The sequence below is a fragment of the Tiliqua scincoides genome, chromosome 9 (assembly GCF_035046505.1).
Source record: "Tiliqua scincoides isolate rTilSci1 chromosome 9, rTilSci1.hap2, whole genome shotgun sequence".
NCBI classification, from domain to species: domain Eukaryota; kingdom Metazoa; phylum Chordata; class Lepidosauria; order Squamata; family Scincidae; genus Tiliqua; species Tiliqua scincoides.
Window position 1 is genome coordinate 19,609,260 of NC_089829.1, and position 23,850 is coordinate 19,633,109.

A 23,850-nucleotide genomic window follows, 5' to 3' on the forward strand; every position below is an offset into this window, starting at 1 on the left:
GTCAAAGCCTAAACTGATGTTATCACTTCTGGCCAGGACATCATTTCTAGGTTAATGACATCACTTCTAGTGGGTCCCAACAGATAGTCCTTTTAAAATGTGGGTCCTGGTGCTAAAATATTTGAGAACCACTGATTTAGAGGAATACAGGTGTCAATAAAGGTGTCTTGCGCAATCAGCCTTTTCACAGATTTGTTTTTTTATCTTTCTTTGCATTTTTCTTTAATTTTTAGAATCACCTTTGCAGGTCCCTCTAAAGAAAAAAGCATGCTCTTTTTAAAAAATAGTGTGTGTTTGCATGATACAGAAAGCTTCATCCCAGAAAAAAAGGGATTCCCTCTTGGGGATGAGGGTGAAGGAGGAATGCCCCTTCCCGGCTAATGTCTTCCTTCTCCATTTTTGTAGGTATATCTATTAAAATTAATGTAGACTTTTTAATATCAGATGCATTGTCAGTCCATCCCTTGGCTTTTCAGTTCATCCATTTTTGTTGGACACCTCCAGAACCGGGGACATCCACTAAAGTTGATTGGCAGGAGAGAGGTAGAACAGACAATAGGAAATTGTTCTTCACCCAGCGTGTCATTAATCTGTGGAACTCCCTGTCACATGATGTGGTGATGGCACCGAAAGGCCTAGATGCCTTGAAAAGGGGATTGGACAGACTGACGGAGGAAAAATCCATCACAAATGACAAGCCATGCTGATTATGTGCAACCTCCGGGTTTTTGAGGTAACCTATTTCTGAATGACAGATGCAATGGCCTGCCAAGAAGGTGCAGTTATCTTGTAGTCTGAAAAATCGGGGGGGGGGGGAACAAGCTGAAAAATCGACCACTGTCGCTGAGACTGGACACAGAATGGATTTTAAGCAAACATAAACGTTGTCCACTGCCTGTCATTATCACACTCGGATTTATAGATAGGGTTACCAGATACAAAGGAGGACAGAGTTGCCTCTACCTTGAACCATTGTATAGAAGAGGGAATTTTGGCAGATGCTGCTTTTTAAACCCTCCCATGTTGAGTTGCACCTGCCACACTTCCCTCTTCTATACAATGGTTAAAGGTGTAGGCACTCTGTCCCCCTTTGTAACTGGTAACCCTATTTATAGAGAGGCCATAGAGATTTATAAACACCGGAACAACATGAACAGGAGAGAAGAGACTTGAACGTAAATAACTCTTGGTTACCAGTGTTCAAAAATATAAGTATCTGGGACTTTAAGAACTGAGGTAGAACAACACAACAGGGACTTGGAACTTTAGGTTCTGAATGTCAGTTACAGAATTTTCAGTTAATTTCAGTTACTAGGTGGTTTGAAGAGCTACTTGGTGTAGCTTCATCCTTTGAGAATGCCTACTACAGTAGTAGGCAAAACGTTAGGGGTGAGCAGCTTTATTTGGCTGTGGCCTACCAGCCCAAACATGGTTCATTTCAATGTCTTGAGTTCTCAGGTGTGACAAAAACAGGATCAGGCCAGGAGGGGGATAGGAAAGCCGGGGAGAAGCAGGAATGTGGCCTGCTAGATCCTTTAGGAGTTTGGAAGATGCAACGCTTTGTGCAGTCCTGTTTGCTTCTCCAATTATCAAGTGACCTGGACCGGATCAGAGTCAGATCCACCGTTGTGATTACATGGTAGACGCATGTGCAGCTGAAGAGGTGTCATCGTCGCTTCTCTCCTGGCTACTTCCCATCTGAATGCCCGTCTCCCACCGTCAGCTTGGAAAGGTCTCCCAGTTTTATTTCACCCTCTTCTTCATTGCTCTTTTCCATTGTTGATGTGTTTTACTGGTTATTTGATTTTTATATTGTCCATTCCAATGATTTTCCCATCTGTTTGCTGTGCCTTCCTTCCAGGGCTGACCCATCCATGAGGCCAACTGAAGGAGTTGCCTCAGGCAGTAGATTGGGGGGGGGGGCATGAGTGGCATAGCTAGAAGGGGTGCAAAGCACGAAGTATTGGAGGAAGACTTTCTGCAGCATGCAAGGACCCCCCCCCCCTTCAGAGCTATTCCAGGTGGGGAGAGCAAAAAAGAGGTGCACCCTCCAAAGGGATGGCTCCAAAGGGGAGGGGCCCCTTGCACGCTGCGGTAAGGCTTCCTGCAAAACTTAGTGCTTTGCACCCACTCTCGCTACCCCACTGGGGAGCACCCATCTCTGTCCACCTGCTGGCCTACATTGCTCCCTCTCCCTGGACTGGAAAAGGAAGAGGGAGACAGAGAGGAAGAGGAAGTGTGGAGGGAGGAAGGGTGCTGAGCTAGAATGGTGGGGAGAAGGAGGAGCAGAGGCTGGTACATCATCAGATAGGGGGGCACCATTTGGCGCAGGTACCAGGAGGTCTTAGGCTGGCCCTGCTCCCTTCTTTCATTCTCACTAGGAAGCCCTTGTGGACACCAGCTTACAGAGATGGAAGCCCCGTTCCCCCCCCCCTTTTTGTCTCTTTCAGCTTCATTCTCTGTTCTTCCTTGGATGGTGTCATTTACCAGATATACAGGTGCAGGTGCCTGGCCTCTGCTGCTCGGCGGTCACTTGGAGGCGGGAGGTGGGGAGAGGGCAGGGAGAGGTGTGCCAGGGGAGGAAGCGGGGAGGAAGCGGGGAGGGAGGGAGGCGGGACCGGTGAAGCAACGCTCCACCAGATCCTGAGCCTTCTCGTCAGGCTCAGCACTTGTCCTGAAGGCTCTTACTTCACTGCTGACCTTTTGGTCGGTGGTGAATCGAGTAGCTCCATTGCAGGGACAAAAGTCCCCTTCTCCTGGGGTGCCACCTGTGGCTGCCATGAAAGCACAGGATGCGGTGGCAGCCGTTTTCAGCACCACTGCAGCCACGTGCCATAGGAGCTCAGGATTGGGCTCTTACTTACTTACTCTTTGACTTTTTGTTGCTGCCTCAAAACAATTACTGGTAAGTCATTTTCAAAGAATTTTACACACCCTTAATTTTTATGATTGATGTGTTCATGGATCTTGGCAAATTCTGTGATTTTTGGCTTAAAACGTGCCTTCAACTTATCCATGTGATTGATTTATACACTAGTATACATTGTGATCGACTTATACACGAGTATATACGGTGATCCTTCCCCGTGGCCAGCTGCCAAATAGGCAATGATAGTAATTCAAAGATGTCCTCATTGTAACAATGCTAATTATGAAATTATTATGACCCCTTCCCTACTGCTGCATCCCTGAAGTGATCTTCAGTGTGCTATTCAGCCCCAAGAAAAAAAACTCAGATAAGTATCAAGATGAAAAACAGGATAAAGAGAGAACATGGACCAAGGATAGCACACTTTTGTGACTACACAGGACACTGCCTTCTACTGACTCAGACCACTGGTCCCTCTAGCTCAAGAATGTGGGCACTGACTGGCAGTAGATCTCCAGAGTCCTAGGCAGACATTTTTCTCTTTGCTACCCGGTGATGCAGCAGGAATGGACTCCGGGACCTTTGAAAGCAAAGCAGGTTCTTTATCCTGGCAGGATGCAAAAGGTCTCCTATATTAACTCCAATATTAAGGAGTTTACAATGAAATTTTGATGATGAGGGCAGGAAAGGAGGGAAGGAAGACTGCTTTTGGTGGATAAATATGAGGCAGTGCAATTGGACATCCATCCCCCATTCTTTCTGGTCACCTCTACACCCTCTGTGCCCATTTTCATGAGATGGAGGATGCATGTACTCCTGCAGGGATCAGGTTATGGGAAAGAGATCCAGATAATCATCATCATCATCATCATCTCAGTATTTATATACCGCCTTTCTGGTAATTGGATTACTCCTCTGACTTTATTCAAGGCGGTTTACATAGGCAGGCGTTTCTAATAGAGGTTCTCTTTTTCAAGAACCAACAACATTTCAGAATGGATCTTCCTGGTTTGGTCGCACTTCTGGACTCCAGTTCTCCCACGCAGGCTGACAAGCAGCTCCATCTCTCACATGGAGGGCAGCCAAGACGCTTCTTGCTCACACCAAGAGCAGGTGGAATCACTCAGCTGGGCTTGTCAGCTGCTTCAAGATCTTGCCATTCTCAGCTGTTCAGGGAGCTGCCGGTGTCCTCGAACTGGCAACTTTCTGATGTTACCTTCGGGCTAACAGAGGCTCTACCCTCTAGACCAGACCTCCTGCCCTATATAGATATAGGTCAATGTTGAAACAGGGCTGCTTCTCTCCCCCCCCCCCCAAAAAAAAAGCTGTGTTAGGGCAACAAGTTGGATGCTGAGCTGACAAGAGTTGATTTTGTGGCGTGTCTCCATGCTCCCAGTATAAATACAGTTCAGTTTGATTGTCTTAGTTGCTATACACAAAATGCTGGTAAACCCTGAAATCCAAATCCTGAAACATGAGCAGCACGGTTGGTTGATACAGGCTGACAAATCAGCTGTCAAAGTCCATAGGAAAGATTTCCAGCATGCATAATGACCCAATACCACACTTGAATTTACAGGGAAATGATCAAGATACAAAAACACCGTAACATGAATAGAAGGAGAAGACTTTGAGCATCAGCAGTGCTTGGCTACCAGCCCTTAGGATTTGGAATCCAGGCTAGGATCCAGGGATTTGGAACAGGCTTAGGCTAGGATCCAGGCTTAGGCTAGGCTAGGCTTAGGCTTAGGCTAGGATCCAGGGATTTGGAACAGGAAAAGAACTGGGTTGTGAAAAGAGAGCGCATTGCCCTTTAAGGAACACACAGTGAGCAAGTAGAGCAGTGGGCAGTTATTGACAGTTGACAGTTGCTCTGGGTGAGATGAACGGTCTGTGGTTCTCACCTCTAGTCCTTTGAAAATGCCCTCCAAAGTCATAGGTGAAATGTTAGGAAATGAAAATCTTCATAGACCATGGCCAATAAGCTTAGACCATGGCCATGGCCAACAGTTCTTACTGCTACACCAATAGTACCGGCCATGAAAACCTTAGATTACATTAGCTGAACTGCTGGAGAGGTTAAAAGCATCTTTTGGCCCAATCTTGTCGAGGATTGGGCCAGCATGCAGAGCCCTTTGTGATAGCAGAAGGTACATGGCTACCGACAGAGCTGTGTGAGGCAGCAGTACCCCAGGACCATCACCAAAGCTGCCTACACTTCCCGGAGCAGGTAAGGCAGTGGGGGAGGGGAACAAGGCAGGGAGGGGGAAAAATAGGGCAGGAAAGGGGGCATGAAAGGGTGGGGAGGCTGCTGGAGGGGGTAGATACAGCGATCCTATCCCTTCCAGAGGCGGCCTCCTTGCCCCCTTTCTCTCCAAGTACCTGCGCTAGCGAAGTCACTAGGCGATCCATTGGAGGTCGGGCAGGAGGCTTACTCAGAGGTAAACCTAACCCTTTCCCTGCTGAAGCCTTCGGATCTGTGCCCCTCCCCCACTGGATACAGCACATTCATTTTTGGTGTGGCAGAGGGGGGAGAATAGGATTGGGCTCTTAGTCTAGTTAGGAAATTAACTTTCTTGCACAAATCAGCCATTCTGGACTGCAGCCTGGACTGGAACCTCAGCACAGAGGAGGAAGGTGATTTTAACCTTCTGCACCCTTTTCCTGCTGAAAATCTGCTTTCCCCCCTCCCCTGAATACTTCCTGCACCCATTTTCACAAGATGGAGGATGCATGTTTTCCTGCAGGTCACTGACGGTGGAGTCTGGGCAGGAGATCTAGTTATAGTTCCAAACTGGGCAAGGCCTTTCTCCAATGATGGCCTGGTAGAATAGCAAGGAGGAGACCAAATGGACATGCAACTTCTGTGGCACACCTTCCTAGACTTAAAACTTTGCTGAAACCATGAAATGATCAGCATTTCAGCACAAAGGAGCCTGGCAGTTGTTCTGAGGTTTCATGACTTTGCACACAAATTCACCTGGTTGCTTTCTCTCCACTCCTTCCTTGGAATTCCAGAGTCCCTCAAACCTCTGATCTTTTCCGTCCACCCCAAGTTTCCAATTTACATCCAAGGAGAAGAGGTCACCCTTGACTGTTGTGCTCCTGAGGGGGAAGAGGGGGCACCACACACTTGCTAGCAGATATGTGGAGGTCAGGACTACACAAGGCAGAACAGGAGCCCCCATAATGTATTCAGGCTGAATAGAATGACTTCTGGGAGGTTCGGCTCTGTGCACTGGATTTGGATATTGGGATGGGAGATCCAGTCCAAGTGGAACAGTTTTGCCATGTTTTAACATACAACATACAACAAACCTTTATTAGGCATATAGTTTTGCCATGTTATTAGGAGAGGTGAGCCCAGTGGTGTCATGAGTAGAGGGGGTGGGCCACATCAGGCACCACCCCAGAGCATCACATGATGGGGTGCCATGCGAGGCCAGCCAAGATGGCAGCCACCGCATCTTAGTGTCTTTGCCAAGTTGCTCCAGGGCTCCGAGGCCTGGAACAGCTTGGCAGACACTAAGAGTCAGTCAGGCCTTCCCAGCCAAGCCAACACAAAGGCAGTTCATCCAGCGACTCCCAACTTTGAAGTAACTGGTGATGACATCACGACACTGCCAATTACTTCTGTCTCTGCACACTCAGGGGTGGTGGTGATGCCACGAAGAGGCTGCGACACCACTGGGTGAGCCAGTGTCAGTTGGCTGCTCTTAAGGCTGACTGCAAGTTCTGCTCTGTGCCCCAATCTGATGTGGGCAAAGGGGCAGAGGTGGTGGCTGGGTGTGTGCTGAAGAGGTGACATTATCTACAGATCTTGGCCAGTTTATACATTCTCCACTTTTAACTGTACAGTTGGAGAAGCACAAATATATGATCTCCTGGTTTATGTTCCACGTGAGGCTGAAAAGGGACACAGAGCTCCCTTGTTCTCAAAGTTATCTCATCTCTGCAGATTTTCCAGTTTTGATTATCTGAACCGCACTCTCAGTATCTGTGGCATTTGAATGAGGTTCTCTTGGAGGAGTGATATTTAGGATCCTTGACTGCATGTAAATCTCCTCTCAGAGCTGCATCTCCCTCTATCCAGTTTGGCACAGCCAATAACAGGCGCTCAGAAAATGTCCTCTAGGAGCTGTTGGGCGTTTACGGAACCAACAATAGTGGTTTCATTTTCAAAGTTGCCTCTGACAAATATATAACACAAGTTGTGTGCTGCTCCCTCCATGCCCTGCAATTTGTTCTTGTTTGACCCCCATACTCATTTCCCCCCAGGCAGAAGGTGGCAAGGTGGGGGCAAGGTGGACAGTCTCTTTCTTTCTTCAGCACTCTTGATTCATCCCTCTCTGTTTTCTAGAGCCTGAGAAAGGAGGTGGGCAGCTGCTCTCTTCCCCTCCATGTAGGCACAGGTGGCTGAAGTAGACACTCTCCACCACTGAGACTATAAGAGGGACAGGACTGTGGCCTGTCTAGTGCCTCATTACTGGGCCCAATGGAGGGGTAGGTGGTCACGCACACACATGTTCAAAACAGGGGAGAGTCCCCCCCAAAGCTGGAGCTGACACTGCTGAGTTTCCTGCTGACAGTGATTTGACAACACCGTGCCAACTGATTTGACAGTTACTCAATGACATCATCATGTCATTGTGCACACTCCAAGGTGTGTGTTTTCAGGGTGACCATTTCCAGTCTTTTGGAACATTGGGAGCGGGAGGGTACATTTGCCACCAAATGTGGCATGGGTCTCTGCTTAGCAGGGGCTCAAGTGGTGCACCTGTCATCGCCCCGGGGCACATCAACTGGGATGGACCACCTGCTACACTACTGTCCAGGGTTCAGGCCTCACCCCTTTTCTCTACCAAGTGTGACTTCTGTAGCAAGTCTCTGTACTCCAGACGCAAACCTGAATGTGTTTGGTCAATATTGTTTCTGCAATATGCATTCTGATGATTGATCTTCACTCAAGGCTCATGTGGTGGTTCCCAGACTAACAGGATTGCATTCTATTCTCTTCTCTCTTCTCCCTTTGAATTCCAGAGTTCTCACAACCTCCAGCCCCGGCACTCTTTTTACACCCAAGAAGAAGAGATCATTCTCACCTGTTCAGCTCCGGGTGAGGAAAAGGCTGCATGATGCATTTTTGTGCTGGAAAGAGGACAGCAGAGTCTCGAGGTGCTGCTCATGAGTCACAATAACACATTCTGGTTGGATGGAGAGCCTGTCGGGAAGTTCGGTTGTTCATGTTCGATTTGGTAGCAGGAGGGGCGATCCAGACCTCAAGGAGCAAGTCTGTCTCTGTGGTCAGGACAGGTGAGTCTGTTCTTCTTTGCTGCTGCTTAAGGCTGCCTGCAAGTGCCACTCTCGGATTGGGACCCTCCTCTCAGAGGTGGGCGAAGGAGCAGCTGGCGGTGGGTGGTGGGGTGGTCATTTTGGTGCAGCCGCGCCAAAAACATCTTCCCATCTGGTCTTTATTAGGATCAATCAAAATGGCACAAAACATTAAGCAAATGACCCTCAAATACCTGTCCTTTATTCAAGTCTTAAGATGTGGCCAGGAGGACTGATGCCGGGTCATTTTGACAAGCCTCACTGGGTGTCTTGAATTTGAACTCAGGGTGCAGTCAGGGCTCTGGGCCAAAGACAACTCAATAATATATTTTTTATTTTATTGAAAGGGTTTAGGTACCACTTTTCCTGAAGTTTAAAGGAGTATACAGCCTCTTCATGGCTGTACTCTCATTTTTCACTTTTGTGTTCCTTTTGTTTCCGCACTGTCCAATGAACACTCGAGACAACAGATATGGGAGAAAGGGCAACTTTATTTCATGTTACCAAGAGAAGCAGAGGCTGAGACCTGCAGCATCCGAGGCAGCGAAAGCCCCTGTGGTGCGGGGAGGGACCTCTGGGCGGTACCAGAAACCTCTGCCCCAGGCGGGCATGCACCCGACTCCGAGTCGCGCCCCGCTCCTGGGACGGCGCGTCTCATCCATGTCTATCCCTTAAGGGGAAGGCAGCCGGACCGCAGACTGCACCACCTCGAGCCGCTGAGCCTCTGAGGTGTGCCCCGCGGTCCCGGCCAGGGCCCCGTCTACGTCCTCGTGCCGCCAAGCCCCTGAGGACTGAAATAGGGTTCTGCCCTGCCTATGCCGCCTGAAGGTGCATGCCAAAGTCCCATTCATGCCTCCTAGCCTGCACCACCTGCCCTCTTAAAGTGACCAATGGCAGTTTGCAAACAGGGGGGGATGTAACCCCCAGGCCCATAACAGTCTGGGGTAGGCGAAAAAACTGCCTGCCCCTTGGCCAATCTTGGCAGGCAGCAAAAAATTCCTACCCGGCCCCAAACAGCGACCAGTTAAACTCAGACTGCCTCTAGGGCGGGCGGGCGGGTATTCCCACGGTGCCCACGTGCACAAGGAGGAAGAGGGCTGGGTCTCGTCCCCTTTTAAAAGGTCCAATCTGCTGTGGCTGCCCGACCCAGCCCCCTCCCCCTCCCCCTTGGGGAGGGGCTGGACTCTCGTGTCCAGGCCAGGCCAAACAAACTCCGACCACCTCTTTAAATGGGTGATCGGGATTCTAGTGTTTCTCAGATCACGCAGCCCCTTGTAAGGCAGGCAGTAGAAGAGACAGCATAGCCATCTTCTTATATTTGTTACAGCCAGAAAGTATTTTAGGCACTCCCTTGGCAGAGTCAAATTGGCAGCATGGCCTAGTGGTTGGAAGGCATGCCACCCTCCCAGAAATGAAGTCCCATCTCCAAGGGGTAGAAGATAACGCTCACCCCTTTCCCAACTCTTCTGCTGGGTGGTTAAACATGGTATTCTCCAAAGTCTTTATTTGAAGTCTTCTTTACAACGTTAAAATGAGTGTGCATAAATCATCGAATCCAACCTTCTGCCTGTACAGGAAATTCTCCTCCAGCAGGTGCCAGAATCTCCTCTCTTGCAGCAATCCAATGAGAAAGATCAGATAACCTGAACTTGGTTAAAAGGGCAAATCCACTGACACTGAAATGAACTTCAAGGGCAGGCTGCTGACACAGAGCGGTTCTTAAATTTGGCTGGAGAAGAGAGGGTTGCCGGGGCCTGCAGTCACGTTGAATTTGGCAAGCTGCAGGTTGAGAAGGGCAACAACCTAAAACATCTTTCCTTCTCTTTTCCTTTCAGAAGCATCAAAATGCCACCAAGAATTGGAGCTCCCCCCAAAAAAAATCATGTGGAGGAAAGAGGACACGTGAATCTTGGAATGAGTTTGGGGATGCAGGAAAGCATCCCCAAACAAGATCCAGTGTCATGTCATGATTTATTACACTTACATGGCATTGACCCAACACATCACAGAGCAGACTCCTGGCTCGATGACAAGAGGGGGTAGAGCAGAAGGGGTTCTTGGTGTGAACACTTGAGCCTTCCGTCCCATTTCCCCAGATGTAGACCATTTTGGTTCCGACTCTCCTGGGAAAAAAGAGAGTTTAGTATACACCAGAATTTTGCTGATTCCCAGATGGAACCTACAGAGGAGGCACAAGCAAGATGATGAATTTGGGGCAGGTCAAGACACCCAAAAAGATCCAATATGATGACAGTATGTATTGTGCTAGTGCAGCACAATAGGACGGGCTGCTCAGTTCTGGCTCCATTTTTGGTGAACGACAAGATGTGCAAAGGAGTGCAAAGCAGGGAACTGAAAAGTCTAGGGATGAATTTTTTCATCTTCAGTTTTTGCCTGTGAAATGCCTTAACCACACATACAGATGAGACCTTCAGACATATAGATGAGACCTACTACTGGAGGCCGAGTAGGTGCAAGTTCTATGTTCCCAAGTTTGAACTGAATTTCCCAAGTTTGAATTGTACCAATATGTTGATGCTCATGGAGAAATGGGCTACATTTCCACTCAGTGGCAGACCTAGCGGTGGGGGCAAGAGGGACAGATGCCACGGGTACCATCCCTCGGGGGTGCTACACTAAGAGAGACCAATGCAGCTGTGAGAGCTAGGCTGTGGGCAGCCACTGTGGGAGTGGCAGGAGCCAGGAACAAAGCCAGAACACCAGGACTGGAACACAAGACAGAATCCAGATGGAAATCTGGAGGTGATGAGTCCAGCCAGGACCAGAAAGTCAGCAAGGAAGCCAAGAGTTAGGACCGGGAGCAGAGCCAGGCATCTGCAAGAAAGTCATAGAAGTTAGCAGTAAGGGCAGGAACCACCAGCACTCAGGAAGGAAGCTGGGTATGAGGACGGAGGAGTCAAGTGAAAGTCAGAATCCAGGCATCTTCCCATCCTTGAGACCCCCAGCTGGGTCAGTGATGGACCACCAGCAAGTGACACTAGGCACTGGAGATTTGTGACATGTGAGGAGAGAACGATCAGGAGGACCCAGAGCAGACCTTGTTGAGGGGTGGGAGATGATGTGGGCTTGTCAGCCTGCATCCAGATAAGGGGATGGGAGGAGCAAGAAGCCCCACAATCCTTTTAGCCGCCTCTTCCTGTGGCCCCTTCTTTCCTTCAATCTCTACCTTTCCTCCCATCAGCTGCTGCCTGTCTCTCTTTCTTCCTCTCTGGATTTGCCCTTTTTGGTCACATTTTTCCTCCTCAATGTCCATCTAGGTCTATCTACCCTCTTTTTTTTTTTAGTTGGAGACCAGGAGTTCTTCCTCTGTCATCTCTCTTCCATTTCCAAGGAGTTGCCTGTTGACATTTATCACCTGTTGGTTCTTCCACAGGTTCATCAATCAGACCTGAGTGGAACCTGGGAAAGGGTGGCATCTTTCTTGGGACAGATGGAGGACAAGACCAAATCCTGTCTCCACCAGGCCCTCCTGATTCCTCCCACAAAACAGTCATTTCCACAGCCTGTGTCACTTGCTCTTTTGCATTCCTCCAAATTCTGGTATTTAACCATCGTTTCAACAGGGGGACGGTGAGGATGACTTCCGAGGACAATCTTGACCTTCTTCCTCATCTTTCTCCGGGTAGTCATATGCAAGGTCATCTGGATGGAAGAAGAGAAACTTCGTCTTTCCATTCTACTTACCTTTAGAAAGGAATAGGGAAGTGGGGGAAATCACTGCCCATAGTCAAATCCTGTAGAAGGTTTCAAGGGGCTGGGGCTGGGTTTTTTTTTGGGGGGGGGGTTTGGCAGCAATGACTGCTTCCAGGCTTTCAATTTGGCTGCAAAGAGCAGGTCCAGAGGGATCCTATTTCCAGGTCAGCTCTCCCTGTGGATTTGCATTTAAAGACATGCCCAATTGGGACGTCTGCCTCAGAAACATGTGGCCACTTGGGATGTCTGCCTCAGAGACAAGTGGCCAACCTTTCAGGCTCCTCTGTCAGCAGTGAAGACTACGGGTGATGACCTCGGGCATGGACACTGAGTGCTGACTTTGGGGATTTGGCCCTCTCTTCCCCCTTTCGTTGAAAAAGAATGTTACCTTTAGTGGAGGAGGAGGGGCCATCTTCCTTCCTGACCCAGATGGTCCAGATCTCTAGGGGTTTCATGTCTGTAACTACTTCCAGCTGCAGAGGTATCAGTAATTTCAGCAGAGTGCCTGGACCCTTGGAAAAGTCCTCAAATTCAGGGTCGACCCTCTTGCCCACCAGCTTTGCTTTCCACTGTCCATCATGCCCACAAGATACTCACTTTCATGGTGTGAATGAGCTGGACTTCTCAGTCACCCGCCTGCACCACATTTTTTCCATGCTTGAGAATTCCTGAATGGGGAAGACAAAAGAAGAAAGTAAGGAACCCCCCCCCCCCCGAGACTCCACGATGAGAAAGCCGAATGCTCATGGACACAGTGATGTTGTCTCTCCTGATAGCCGGACCAGCAGCCTTGCCAGCCCTGGGTGGTTCCCTGCCCTCACCAGCCATAGTCTTCTTGGAGAAGAAAATCATGTGTCCCACACTTGACGCACTTGAAAGACTGGGGAGCTTGGTCCCAGTGGGCATCTCTGCCACAGGAGGGAGAGATCTGAGCAGACTTTACCTGGCTGTCTTCCGTTTTGCAGATCCTTGCTAATCTGGAAGGACAGAAGGAAAGTTGTTTGCCATTACATGGACCTCATGGCATTTGTTGGAAAACCTGCTTGCTCTTGCTCCAAGTGCTCTTACCTGTGCTCCAAGTGCAACAAAAAGTTGTTGTGCCATGCAAAGGAAACCTGTCATGCAGAAATGTGGCCGCCACCTCTTTTGGCCTGGGATTTCCCTTCCCTTTTTGCTTCTTGTCATCTCTAAGGCATCTTGTCCAGGCAGGCAGGCAGGACTGCCTTGCTTTGGAGTTCCCCAAGAGACTGGGACACCTCTTTACCTCTGGATCCCCAGCATTCATAGAGGGTGGACTCTGATGGAGGACTTTCTGCTTCTGGCTCTACCTCGGGAAAGATCTGCAATCTGGCAAGCATCTGCTGACATTCTGCACTGGCCCTTGCCAATGCAGAAGGCCGGGCATAGTGCCATTATTTAGGCATGGGCAGCAGCAAAGCTGGAAAGAGAGCTGAGAGACTGTGAGGAAGTCGCTCCTGGCAGACACTGGGGGGAGAGGGTGACTAGTGGGGGTGGGAGATCATGGAGGAAGTCCACTCATGTGCCCCTATTGGAAGAGCTGCCTCAACCAGGGGTAGGGCTTTCGAGAGGAATTTTATCGAGGGGTACAAAGTTTCTTTTGGGTCCCTTCCCAAAGAGGGAGGGGGTGAAACAGAGTGGGAGTGGCAATGGGGTGGGCAGAATGGGGGCAAAACAGGAGGAAAGTGGCAAAAGCCAGAACAGTCTTTGAAACTAAGGTCTACCAATCTTCCAATGCTTGGCACAAGTCTCTAGCAGCAAAGCCCAGGCTGGATGTCAGAGACGACGGGAGGACTCTTAACCTCTGGACGCCCAGCATTTGTTGATGGTGGATTCGATGAGGAAGCCTCTGTTAACTTGCTCTCCCTCAGATCCTCTTGTTTCTTAGCCTGGCAAGCATCTGCTGCTATTCCACGCCGGCCAATGCAGAAGGCTGGGCATGGTGCCTCCTGATTTTGAAGCATGAGCAGCAGCAAAGCCTGCAAGAGAGCTGAGAGATGGTGAGGAAGTCGCTCCTGGGCAGATATGGGGGGTGACTAGTGGGGGTAGGAGGTATTATATATGATTGGTGCAGTTGAAACATTAACTAGTGAGCCAATCGGATGGTAGGATTTCGATCCATCACCCAATTGGCCAGCCAGAAGTCTGGGCCAATCCGTTATGCAGGATTTTGATCCTGCATAACTTGCATACATAACAGGAGGTCATGGCGGAAGACCACTCATGTGCCCCCATTGCCTCTCCTGGGTGAGTAGCTGAGGGGGCTTGGAGTGGAGCACAGCTTCAAGAACCAATTTACCTTTTCAGCTTGCCAAGGAGATTTTTTGCCATTGTGCTCTCCTTACCTTTTCTAAACCTAACACTAACTCTACACCCTAACTAAATATCTATAGCCCTCCCCCAAAGCACCCCTACAAACCTATCAAAAGAAAAGAAAAGAAGAAAATGATTCCTCCCAAAGTCTCCCTCTATCTACCCCTCTAAACATAACACTTTCTAAGAACCTACTCTAAAAAAAAAAGACCCCCCCCCAACACCCCAAATAGTATAATCTAAAAAGATGAAAAGAAAAAGAAAAGAGAAAAAGCAATGAAATAAATGTATGGAGAGTTAAATGAATGGAAAATAAAATAGATGTAATAGATAAATCAAAGGGCATAAAAATAAATTTAAAAAATAACACAAGAAAATAAAAAGTACCTGAAAATGATATGACCAAAAGAAAAAAAAAATAAATGGATGAAGAAATAAGAAAATAAATAAATACAGAACAGGCACAAATAAATCAAAGAAAATAAAAATTAATTTAAAAAATAAAACAAGAAATTGACAAATTGAAAATTTAAAAAGAATTCCCACTTACTACTTTTCCAGCTTTTTTATGGCATTCTGTATTTTGTTCCGCCTTTCATGCCACAGGTCCAAATCAAAACCGCCAAACAACAACCAATCCAAATCTATTCTCCATCTCCTCCTCTCATCTCCACTCCTCTAACAACCCACACTCAGCCCCTCCAGGTCCCCACTATTTATACAGCCTCCAGCAACTGTCAGAAAGTTATGAAGAGAGTGTGACATCAGCCAACTGATTTGAGTAAGGCCAGGGCTGCTCTGCAGACCTCAAGAATTCTGTGGTCTTGAGGGAAGCTCCTCACCTGTGGAATTGCGCTCCAGATTATTCTTCCCCCACCACAGGTTCTACTGGCCCCTTTCCACACCCCTCCTAACTCTTCATGCCTCTATTTTTTGAACTTAATCCAGACCCATAGCTCCCTTCTGTGACCAAGGAGTGCATGTTCCTTCTCAGTCCACCAGTGTGTCTTTCTTGGGAGATTTCTCTGGGAGGTGGAAAGGCGTTACAAGCAGGACAGGCAAGATTTAAAATTTTTTGGCCAGTATTGGTGTCAGCTGCCCCCCCCCATGTGCATCACCTTGTGCAGCCCACACCCCCCATGTTCCCATAACAATGCAATTGCTGGCAACAGCCACCTTTCTCACCTGTGAACTTTTCAAGTTAAGGACATTGCGAACCCAGTCCTTTCTGTATCATAGCCTCACCTCTGCATTAGCCAGAACTGGAACTGCTGCTTTTCAACCCAGTCAGATCGAGTGGGGAGCAGCTCTCTCATGAGTTAAGGGCATGTCGCCCTTGCTGATTCTTAATCCTAGGCCTGTAAAGTGCTAAACCCTGTAAGTGACTCATCACGCATTATGCTTTTCAAGCATGCACCAAAGACGTTTAAGCAAAGACTATACAGCGTGATAGTGTTTGGAAGCACATGTCATATACAGGTTGAGCTGCCAGAAAGCTGGCACTGACAATGACTCCTTGCTTATACCCTTGGTGGTAAACCTGGCTTGGTTCCTGTGTAATTTTATAGAATTAAACTGTATTTTATATTTTAATTTGTGACTTTGGGCCTTTTATTGTAAAAGGGAGAGGTGGAATGAATGAATGAATGAATGAATGATATGGCAATAAGGGCCATAAAATAAAGATGGTTCCCAATGTCAGATTTCTTCGCTTAAATCTTGAAGGTTCCTGTAGGGAAGGAGGGAGGAAATAGTTGAAAGAGACAATGGTTTATACAACCTGAATGGGCACTTACAGATGATGACGACAAATGATTTCTTAGGAGCTCTGCAGTCACATGTTCGTACCTGAGGCCTAAACTGCACATTACAGGGAAAATGTGGGCTCTACCAAACTGTATCTCCCCAGTAAACTTATCTTACATCTGGAGAAGCATCACATTTAATCTTGGGGAGGCTGGTTTCATAAACAGGGAAATGTCAGGCTCTGGGCATTAAAACAAAATTCTTGCGGTGGGCAGCTTGGATCTTGACTGCCTCGCAGAAGATCAGTGTGGAAAAGAGATTCTCAGCTATCCAGCTGAGATATCCAGCTATATCACTTGAGCAGGTCCAAGTTGTCCCATTGTGGCGGCTGGGCTTACCCCAGGGCAAGGACCAAATGTTCTCTTATTCTGAGGAGACCTCCAGCAGTCAAAAATCCCCCAACTGATGCAATGTAGTTCACCCCAGAGCACCCCAATATCACTGTCCCTTAACCAAAAGCACACTAGTCGTTTCCATTTCTCCTCACTCTCTAGATTCAAAGACAAAAAGGAGAATGGTGTGGAAGACAAAGTGCAGAGGAAATGAAAGTGGTGTGCTAGAGTAGACATGTAGCCTACCACTCTACTCACCTCTCCCTCTTTTTTCTCCACTCTCCTCTTCCATTTTAAATTCAGAGAATGAAAGGAGGTGCAGTGGAGGCAGGCAGACAGATGGAGATGGGTACTCCCTCACCGTTCCACTCCCTGAGGCAGCTGTCTCAGTTGGCCTCATGGCCAGGCCAGCCCTGATACCTGTCCGTCCCCTGTTTTCTATTCTGCCACAATGTCCGGACAGGTTGGACAGTGGCAATGAGTAGCTCATCAGCCTGATTTTATTTAATTTTATCCAAATGGTTTCTCTCCAGTTTAAATTTACTGAAAGATGATTGAACTTTCTTAGCAGCTGCTGAGCAAGTGTGCAACAGTTGCTCTGAACCCTGGGAGATCTAGAATTTGGAGCCCCAGTGGGGGCTCTTTTTGACTCTCCCTTCACGATATAAGAAATTCTCTATTTCCTGCACTGAAAAGACCATATCTGAACAGTGAAAGTGAGAAGAGGTGTATCTCTAAGCCATATACCATATGAGTTCCAGGAAAGTGAGATTTCAAGATGACAGAATGGGCTTAACAACAGTTTGGTCAAGCAGAAGGCTTTAGGCCTAACTCAGGCTGCGCTACAGCAAAAAGAACATTGCAAATAGATAGTCCAATCCTACCTAATTCCCGTGTGGCCTTGCAGCAGTGCAGGTACGGGCTTTACTGCAGGCTGCTCGGGCCCAAGATGGCGGTTTGGCTATCACATATGCCAGCACCGTTGATCCTGCCTCCCCCTGGGCCTGATCCACCCAGTCCTACCCCATTGCCCCCTGCTCCCCTCCCCCACCTTTGCCCTGGACTTACCTGGTCTGGAGGGCCTTCAGATGACTGCCTGCACAAGCGGAAAGGCTTCAGTCTTCCCACGAGCCAGCTGGCCCTTTGCAATGTCACAAATTGCTTCATGGTGCTTTTATGACATCATGTGCCAGCAAACATGTGTTCTGCCAGCACAGAGTTTAGTTAGGATGAGGTCATAGGATATAACCACCAGAAGCATCATTAGGGTGGAGCAGGTGCGCCAGGGAGAAAAATAACAAGGGCACAAAGGTGTTAAAGGCTGGGGTGGAGTAGTCATCTGAGCCCCAGAGAGCCAATTCCTGCTGTTTCTACAATCAATCATTTCAATTTATTTTTAAATATATATATTTTGCACTTGCTAAGTCACACTAGTTGCCCAAATCTGCATCCAAGCAAGGCAGCCCAAGACCAGATGCAATCAAGCCCTGCTCACCTCTTGAAAGGGGGGGGGGAAGCAATGGATTTCATCACTCATTGTTTTGCTAGTCATTTCTAGACACTGAACTAATTGCACATATTGGAAATGCTGCCATAAATGAAATCATCCTTCCAAGATTATTTCCCCAAATGACAAAAGAGCAAATGAGAACTATTGCTATAAAAATTAGAATACCCAACATATTCAGAATATGCAACTCAATGACTAAATTCAAAAATGTGATGCCACATCTCCTTTTCATTTAAACTGGCACACATTTTAAAGGTATTTTAATTCTGCCAATTATGGGAGCTGGGGGAGGGGCATTCTTTTTTTCCCTTGCCCCAGGCACTAATTTTCCTTTTAAGGCACAGACAAACACAAGACAAAAAGAAGGGGGCGTTCGCAGTACCTGAATTACATCCCAAGGTCTGAAGTAGGGAATCGTCTGCAAAATGGGCAGAACGTCCCCTTCCCCCAAGGATCCTCCCATGATAGCGCAAGAGGCGCTGGATCCGGTGGGAGCCTTCCGTGGAGCCGCCAAGTCCTGCAGCTCCGGGCAGCTCAGGATTGGGCTGTAAGAGAAGTAAGAACCCCATAGATTGGTTATCACTGGGATTAGTGTTGGAAAATGAGATCTACATCTCACAGAGTCATATAGCAGAAGATTCTGTATTGGAATCATGCAAGGAGATAGGATGCGTTGTCAGTAGTGGCCCTTTGCTCTGGAAAATCTGGGGAACACAGCGTTAAGGCCTAGGCTTTCAGCAGAGGGTGTGCTATACAGCTGCAGCCACTAGAGGCACTTCAGGGATATAGGACTTCATGGATATAAGCAGCACTTGATGCAGGGAGAGTTTGTGAGTTGTAGTGAGAGTGGAGGAAGGCGAGGAGACTTGCTGGCTAAACTGGCCTCCTGGCCTGTTGACTCACACCTCTACTTATCAGACTGACTCTCTGCTAACTGACTTTCTGGTGTACTAACTGGCACACAAACGACTTCCTGTGGACAACCTGTGGACAAACAATGAACTGGCACCCTGACTGATGGGCTGGAGCGGCCATTTTCAACCACTGTGCCGTGGCATACTGGTGTGCTGCGAATGGTCCCCAGGTGTGCCGTGGGAGTTTGGTGGAGGGTCATTTTTTAATAGGACCATTGGGGGATATGAGCCACCAACAGCATGGTGTGCCTTATCAATTGTCAAAAAACTGATGGTGTGCCTTGACAATTTTAGTGCCTTGTCAGTGTGCCGTGAGACAAAAAAGGTTGAAAATCACTGGACTGGAGGATGAACCATGGACTAGTGCAGGGACTAATCAAACAAAGATTGCTGAGTGGTGGAGAGCTGAGATGGTGTTGCTACACCTGAAAGGACTACTGATTGGAGAACTGGGAGGAGGGACCCTGCAGACTTATAGGCAAGCCACCTACTAGTCTCCTTCCTGTTGGTACTGGGGTACAGTGGTAGTTTTTGAAGTCTGCTAGATCTAGCTGTGGTTAAACTGGGGGAAGTAATTAATTTAAAGTGGGCAGAAGATCCTTAAGCAGAACAGGAATTTGGCAGATCCTCAGAAACCTTCAGCAGTTTGCTGCTTACAGTAAAACAGGAGCAGAGGCAATAAAAATATTTCAACGAAAAATATTTTACTTACAGTTATCGAACAGTTTACAAGCCTCTTGATCATTCCTCCTTGCCCCTTGAGGACACATACAGAGAGAGGGATGTTGTTGGGCTCCTAATCTCTGGGGAAAGGGGGCTAAATAATGTCCAACAACAACAGGGTCTCTAGGTAGTGAGGAAAGACTGTGAGGGCTTCATCCCAGAATGACCAGAGACGTTTGAATGGATACAAGTTGAAAAAGAAGAGCAAGGTGGTATGGTCCAGGATCATGTGGACATCTATGTAGCTACATGCAATGGAGTCTATGCAGAGGCATCACTAGAGTTGGTGTCACTTCCAATCACTTTATTTTAATATATCATGGTATAGGTCACCCAACAAATCAGTAACCAACCAAAAACCAGTGGCAACTTGATGTCACTCACACAACTGAATAAGAATTCTAGAATTAACTCTAAGGCATGGAAATGAGAGCTGACTCAGACTAGCACTTTATTGGTTCCCTGCTGTGTCATAATAACACCATTGGCTCTTGGAACAATCAGTCTCATTAGTCAAAACTGTGTCAAAGAAACCCACTTTTTCTTACATAAGGCAGTTGTGTTTTCCTTTTCTGGTTATTTGACAGAATACAGATATTTAAACACAGTGCATTTCATTGCATTCTGCATGAAATTCTGCATTGAATGACATATAACATGATGATATTCAAAAATACCAAGAATTCACAATTCTGGCCAGTCGCGATGTCACCCTCCCCCCCCCAAGTGTGTCACCTAGTGCGGTCCATACCCCTGATAACCCCTAGTGACTCCACTGAGTCTGCGTTGTCTACATGGATTGGCACTGGCTCCCCAGGGTTTCTTTCCCGGCCCTGGTGAAGATGCCTTGGTTCTTCTGCATCAACTGCAGGTGCTATGCCACAAATGGGGTTATCTGGATGGAGGCCGCTATAACCATAGTTATGAAAACTCCATCTTATTCTTCTGTTGCAATTGTTTCACCTTACATTCACCGTCAGTATTTTATATCAAAGCAACCGACATTCATGGAACACTTTAAAATAGCACCTTTTCCAACAACAATATAAAAGGATTAAAAAAAGACTCTGAAAACAAAACAATAAAAACAAACTAGCAGAACAGCATAAAATGGCTGGAAACCAGACAGCGGAGGCATTTCACTTTCAAACTTCTTGACAGCCCTCCCACCTCAACTTCTTCTTTCAAGGTGAGCTGTAGCCCCGCGGAGAGTGTTGGGCATTCTGGCTTGTACACAATCAGACTGTGACATGGCTGGCGACAAAGTGGCAATAAGTGGTGGTGCGGCAAGTATTACAGGTGCTGCACTTGCTGGGTAAGCGGCCCTACCCCCTCGCCATCTGAGCCCTTAGGGCAGCGACGGCAACATGCAGGCACACTGGGAGTGCCATCGCTGCCCCAATGGCTCTGGTGGCAAGGGGGAGGGGCTGCTTACACAGGACATTGTGGCACCTGTAATACTTACCATGCCACCCCACCTCTGGCTACACTACTGCAAGAGGGTATCAAGACAGGTTTCGTGCTGGGGTTTAAAGCAAGAGAAAGATTTGGGATGCAATCCTACAGAACCTGGAAGAGTTTTTTCAACCACTGTGGTCCAAACCCCCATGGAACACCTGTGGACCTCTCACAGCACATCCATGTGCCACATGATGCCAGTTGAACAGCTCTGGTCTAACCAGACTCGTCACTCTGTCCAAGAAGGAGATGAGATTAGTCTGGCACAACTTGTTCTTGAAAAACCCCTGCTGACTCCCAGAAATCAGCCCATTATTTTCTAAGTGCTCACAGACATTCTACTTCCCAATTTGTTCTAGGATCTGATCTTTCTGGGAATTGATGTCACACGGGCCAGTCTGTAGTTCCTTGGATCTTGCTTTTCCCCTTTTTTAAAGATAAGGATGACATTTGCTCACCTCCAATCCTCAGGCACCTCACCCGTTCTCCAGGAGTTCATATCCATTGTCTTGTAATTCTTACAGCAACCCTGAAAATAAGTCAGTATTATGATCCCCATATTTCTGAGGCAGAGAGAGAATGACTTGCCTTAAGGTCACCGAGTGAATTAATGGCAGAAGCAAAAGTCAGATATGGGACTTGCTGATTTATAGTTCTGGAGCCAAACTACATGTTATTCTAAACACATAGCACGTTCCTGCAAGTATGTTTGTTTTTAACTTAAAGAGCAGCTATCGAAGGATCAGGTTTGAGACCCTCACATAGGCAGCAGTTATTTAAGAAGGGCCAGTACCGGCTTCAAGTGAGGGGCTTTCCCATGAGCTATTCAAGCTGAGAGCAACTGCCAATTCCTGTTCTAGCTGGGTCGTGGGAACAGGCAACCATGGTTGCTGGAGAATCGGCTGGCTCTTGGTATTACAGGGTCAGTATTTTATTTCTGTTAGGGCACAATCCTAACCAGGTCTACTCAGAAGTAGGACCTATTTTGTTCAATGGGGCTTACTCTCAGGAAAGTGTGGTTAGGACTGCAGCCTTAATTTCCATGCATTTGAGACTTGCAGGAAATACAAGTCTAAACATGTGTACTTTGGCAGGGATGCGCCATGACTCGGACTCGAGTTGCGAAAATATGCGTTTTTCACTATTCGTACGGACTTGAGTTCCATGTGTCTTTTGAATCCGGAAGTGAGTTGTGACTTGTGTCTCTTCTTGAAAACAAATGTGGACTCATTGACTTGAATTTCAGGACTCAAGTCTATTGGCCTACCAGCCCACTCTGCTATGTGACTCTGTGTGCTCGCTTACTTTTTTTTGCCGCTTCCATGGCTCTCTGAAAGACCTCATGGGCAATCCAGAAGACACATTCAAAGCAGCACGAGCAACAGACTTGGTGAAAGGAGGGTGGGTTGGCTCCAGGAGGCAGGGGCTGTGAGGAGGGAAAGAAGGAGGAAGGCTGCACAAGGCTGCGGGGGAGGGGGGAGCCAGAGGAAGGCAGGGGCAGCCAGGATAAACAGCTTGACTCATTTCTAGAAAAGACTCTGACTTGAGTCAAAACAAGTCCAAAAAAGGCTCCAGGTGTCACCATGGCCTCCTGTTATGACTCGAGAATGAGTCAAGTCAAGGTGGGTGGGAACTCAAGACTTGAGTTGAGACTTAGTGCTGTGGCTCTGGCACATCCCTGAACTTGCTGTCTGCCTTGGTGCCTGCCTGGAAAGCAAGCAGCCGGACCAGCCAGACACTAGGGTTGGTGCAATCCCCTTTAACGTAATTTTTTGTTTGTTTGTTTAAATATGTACCGGTACAGGTCACCCAACAAATCAGTAACCAACTAAAAAAACTAGTGGCCAATTTGCTGGCACTCACACAACTGATTAAGAGTTCTAGTATTAGCTCTGGAACATGGAAATTAATTATATGAATGCCTCATTGATTCCCTGCTGCAACACCTCATTGGCTCTTGGAGCAATCAATCTCATTGGTCAGTTTTGAGTTAAGAAAATCCACTTTTTCTTAAAGGCAGTTGTGTTTTATTTTTCTAATTATCTGTCCATAACTTTTGATAGAATACAGATATTGAAACATGGTTTGGTTGGCAACCTTCAGACTCGAAAGACTATGGTATAAGCCTACAGCACCCAGTAATCCCAGGAGGTCTCCCATCCAAGTACTAACCAGGCCTGACCCTGCTTAGCTTCTGAGATCAGACAAGATCGGGCATGTGGTTTGTTTCATTGCATTCGGATGAAATTCTAAACCGAATAATGCAGTGTTTCTCCAACTATGGGTCGGGACCCACTATGTAGGTCGCAGGCCAATTTAAGGTGGGTCCCCATTCATTTCAATACTTTATTTTTAATATAATAGACTTGATGCTTCCATGGTATGTGACTGCATTTGGGGAAATGTGACCGACCTGTACTTTTAACAAGCTACTATGTATATTCTTTTAACAATGATAGTCAATGCGACGTACTCCTGGATGAGTGTGGGCAGGATTGTAACCTAGGATACTTAAAAAGTTTCCTGCTTGATGATGTCACTTCCGGTCATGACATCACTTCCAGTGGGTCCTGACAGATTAGCATTCTAAAATGTGGGTCCTGGTGCTAAATGTGTGAGGACCACTGGAATAATGTATTACATGATGGAATTAGGAACACCAAGATTTCACAATTTTGGCTAGTAGGGGTGTCACCCCCTTGAGTGGGTTACCCGGTGTAGTCCACACTCCCTGCAACCCCTTGTGACGCCACTGGACCACATTTTTCATTCCAACCATGTAATCACCTGCTCTTAATTGCTTCCTGCAGATTATTGTTTATCCCCCCATGTGTGCATGTTAGTTGTGTTTTCAAAACCCAC